This window comes from Dunckerocampus dactyliophorus, chromosome 17 (assembly GCF_027744805.1).
Source record: "Dunckerocampus dactyliophorus isolate RoL2022-P2 chromosome 17, RoL_Ddac_1.1, whole genome shotgun sequence".
Taxonomy (NCBI): Eukaryota; Metazoa; Chordata; class Actinopteri; order Syngnathiformes; family Syngnathidae; genus Dunckerocampus; species Dunckerocampus dactyliophorus.
In genome coordinates, this window is record NC_072835.1 from 186,619 (window position 1) to 191,019 (window position 4,401).

Consider the following 4,401-nt stretch of genomic DNA (forward strand, 5'->3'; position numbering starts at 1 on the left):
ACTCGGGTACTCAACTCGCCTTCCTCCTCCGGAGGGAAGAGGGGAGTTTAATGTCTCCGCCCGTGACCTTGTCGTCCCCGGACACCAAATTCCAGCTGTTGGAAGGAGGTGCGCGGCCGCACGGCGGGCTCCGGCCTGCCCGCATACGGCGGAGGTGGCCCCCCCGCGGGCTCTGCTCCGACGGGCGCCGCGGCCTCGGCGAGCCACGGCGAGCCACGCCGCCACCCCGGCGGGGCGGGGGAATGGAGGACCGCGGGGGTACTCGACTCGAGTTCAATGTCTCCGGCGCCGGTCGGAGCGCCCTCGTCCCAACCGACCCCCGAGGCGGCACCTTCACCCTCCCCTTGTCATGATCTTGGCTTTTGAGGTGAAGCCAGCCGCCCTCTGCTGCCTGGGAAGGAGGGCGCGCCTTCCCCCAACTCACTTGTGTGGCAAGCCCACCAAACCCCTCTGACAACTCTTAGCAGTGATCACTCGGCTCGTGCGTCGATGAAGAACGCAGCTAGCTGCGAGAACTAATGTGAATTGCAGGACACATTGATCATCGTCACGCACGCACCTTGCGGCCCCGGGTCCCTCCCGGGGCCACGCCTGTCTGAGCGTCGATTGGCAATCAATCGGGAGTACGGACGAGGCAGGCCCCCCTTCCCCCTCACCGGGTGGGGGGCCGCTCGGCCTACGCTCCCGCGGCTGGGGTGTCGCAGGCCCTCCGCGGGCCTTCGTCCCCTTTAGTGCAGACCGAAAAGCAGCTGGATGGAAAGAGGAAAACCAACGGGTTTCGAGGCCCGTCGTCCGAAGCGGCGGCGCGGCGTGCGGTTCCGGCCGCCTCCGTCCCGCGACCCTGTCACGGCTCTCCCCGGTGCCCCTTCATCCAGTTTCGCTGGGCGTACCTCCGAGGTTTCGGGGTTTGGCGGCGCGGTGCCGTCCCCTCCCGCCTCCCTCGCTCCGTTCCCACCTCCTCGCCGTCTACCGAGCTCCCGCTCCTCTCTGTACCCTCTCCCCTTCCCGGGGTGGAGGGCGCCTCACCGGGCCCCGCGCGTCAGCCGGCGCGGCTGCCGGTGGACCGCCGTGTCTCTGAGCAGCCCGCACCGCGCGTGCGGCAGTTCGACCGGAGGCGTCGCGGAGGAGCGCGGACTCGTGAGAGTCAGGCCTGGTGGTGAGGGAACGGCTGCGCTGGGGCCCCAGGCGGGTCGGGTTCGGTTTCGGCGTCTGCCTTACCCTGGTTTCCCCCCTCGGTAACTCGCCGGCGATGCCCGGGTGTCGCGGGGGGAGTTGCGGGCAGGGCGCGGTGCTCCGGAGGCATGTGCCGCCATCCGTCCGCGCGCCCTACGTCCGCCGCCAGCTGCGCCCGCGTGTCTCGTCCACCCCGTCGCCGCCTCCTCTTCCCGCAGGGTGAGCGTCTCCGGAGCCACCTCCAACCCCCTTCGACCACAACCTCAGATCAAACGAGACGACCCGCTGAATTTAAGCAAATTACTAAGCGGAGGAAAAGAAACTAACAAGGATTCCCTCAGTAGCGGTGAGCGAAGAGAGAAGAGCCCAGCGCCGAATCCCCGCCCGGCGGTCGGGCGCGGGAGTTGTGGCGTACAGAAGACCGCTGGCGCACGCGGGCGAACCACCGGCCCGTCTCCGCCCGCCGCGTCGGGGAGGTGGAGCCTGAGCGCGTGCGATAGGACCCGAAAGATGCTGAACTATGCCTGGGCAGGGCGAAGCCAGAGGAAACTCTGGTGGAGGCCCGCAGCGGTCCTGACGTGCAAATCGGTCGTACGACCTGGGTATAAGGGCGAAAGACTAATCGAACCATCTAGTAGCTGGTTTCCTCCGAAGTTTCCCTCAGGATAGCTGGCTGGGACCCCTCGCAGTTTTATCTGGTAAAGCGAATGACTAGAGGCCTTGAGGCCGAAACGATCTCAACCTATTCTCAAACTTTAAATGGGTAAGAAGCCCGGCTCGCTGGCTTGGAGCCGCGGCGCGTGAAATGCGAGCAGCCAAGTGGGCCCCTTTTGGTAAGCAGAACTGGCGCTGCGGGATGAACCGAACGCCGCGTTAAGGCGCCCGATGCCGACGCTCATCAGACCCCAGAAAAGGTGTTGGTTGATAGAGACAGCAGGACGGTGGCCATGGAAGTCGGAACCCGCTAAGGAGTGTGTAACAACTCACCTGCCGAATCAACTAGCCCTGAAAATGGATGGCGCTGGAGCGTCGGGCCCACACCCGGCCGCCGCCGGCGACAGGGGCCGCGAGGGCGACGCCGCGACGAGTAGGAGGGCCGCCGCGGTGTGAACGGAAGCCCCGGGCGCGGGCCCGGGTGGAGCCGCCGCGGGCGCAGATCTTGGTGGTAGAAGCAAATATTCAAACGAGAGCTTTGAAGGCCGAAGTGGAGAAGGGTTTCATGTGAACAGCAGTTGAACATCAGTCAGTCCTAAGGGATGGGCGAGCGCCGTTCGGAAGGGCGGGGCGATGGCCTACGTCGCCCCCGGGCCGATCGAAAGGGAGTCGGGTTCAGATCCCTGAACCTGGAGAGGCGGAGATAGGCACCGCGAGGCGCCCAGTGCGGCGACGCAAGCGATCCCGGAGAAGCCGGCGGGTGCCCCGGGGAGAGTTCTCTTTTCTTTGTGAAGGGCAGGGCGCCCTGGAATGGGTTCGCCCCGAGAGAGGGGCCCGCGCCCTGGAAAGCGTCGCGGTTCCGGCGTGCTGGATGCTGGAAAGATGGGACGTAGCATTAGCATGTCAAGGATGCTGGAAAGATGGACGTAGCATTAGCATGTCACCGATGCTGGAAAGATGGGATGTAGCATTAGCACGTCACTGATGCTGGAAAGATGGGATGTAGCATTAGCATGTCACTGATCTTGGAAAGATGGCACGTAGCATAAGCATGTCACTGATGTTAGAAAAATGGACATAGCATTAGCACGTCACTGATGATGGAAAGATGGACGTAGCATTAGCACGTCACGGATGCTGGAAAGATGGCACGTAGCATTAGCACGTCACGGATGCTGGAAAGATGGCACATAGCATTAGCACGTCACGGATGCTGGAAAGATGGGACGTAGCATTAGCATGTTCCTGATGCTGGAAAGACGGACGTAGCATTAGCATGTCACTGATGCTAGAAAGATTGACGTAGCATTAGCATGTCACGGATACTGGAAAGATGGGACGTAGCATTAGCATGTCACGGATGCTGGAAAGATGGCATGTAGCATTAGCATGTCACGGATACTGGAAAGATGGATGTAGCATTAGCATGTCACTGATGCTGGAAAGATGGGATGTAGCGTTAGCATGTCACCGATGCTGGAAAGATGGGATGTAGCATTAGCATGTCACGGATGCTGGAAAGATGGGATGTAGCATTAGCATGTCACGGATGCTGGAAAGATGGGATGTAGCATTAGCATGTCACCGATGCTGGAAAGATGGGATGTAGCATTAGCATGTCACCGATGCTGGAAAGATGGGATGTAGCATTAGCATGCCATGAATGCTGGAAAGATGGGATGTAGCATTAGCATGTTTCATTTAGGCTAAAGAGAAAAAGGCTCCACTCCATCAAATGTGCTGCAATGTGAATTTATTGATGAAAATGATGTTTTCCAGTCATTAAAGTCATCTTGTTCATTTCCTTCTCATGTTGCCTTTTCCATCCTTTTGGACAAGAATGATACTTGTGGTTTGCATTCATTGTAAAATCATGCATTCATTGTACAATCATGCATTCATTGTCCAACCATGCATTCATTGTACAACCATGCATTCATTGTACAATCATGCATTCATTGTCCAACCATGCATTCATATTAATTGTACAACCATGCATTCATTGTACAATCATGCATTCACTGTACAATCATGCATTCATTGTACAACCATGCATTCATTGTACAACCATGCATTCATTGTACAATCATGCATTCATGACGTTTAACAACTCGTTCATTTGCACATCACAGCTTTTTATTCGTTTTATTTTTATTTTCCAACCACTTCAACTTTCTTCTGACATTTTCTTCCGGTCCAACAATTTCTTGTGCCCCCCCCCCAATTTGATGACACTTTTCCAATGAATGACACTTTGCTCATATTAAGACCTTCATGGGCCCCGGGGCCGCACATGCGACACCCCTGAGTGTAACAGCAAGGGAGGGGCTGGTCATGTGGGGGGGTGCAAACATCACATCAGGTCAGGTTGATGGAAAGTTGCTTTGTTGGATTATTTCTTTTCTTTTTTTAGCCTTTTCATGTGAAAGAGGGAAAAGGGTGGGGGGGCTGCATTGGGGGGTTAGCCCAGTACCACCAACACAATCACGCTGATGGCCGGGGGGGGGGCTGCATGGGGGGTTAGCCCAGTACCACCAACACAATCACGCTGATGGCTGGGGGGGGAGAGGGGCT

The 4,401-nt window shown here is 58.0% G+C and overlaps 1 non-coding gene across 1 annotated transcript; it reads left to right on the forward strand.

Moving 5' to 3' along the window:
* Nucleotides 1-455: 455 nt before the first annotated feature.
* LOC129170572 (5.8S ribosomal RNA) lies at nt 456-605 on the forward strand. Its single transcript, XR_008566637.1, has one exon. It is a non-coding gene; the product is annotated as a 5.8S ribosomal RNA (ribosomal RNA).
* Nucleotides 606-4,401: the final 3,796 nt, after the last annotated feature.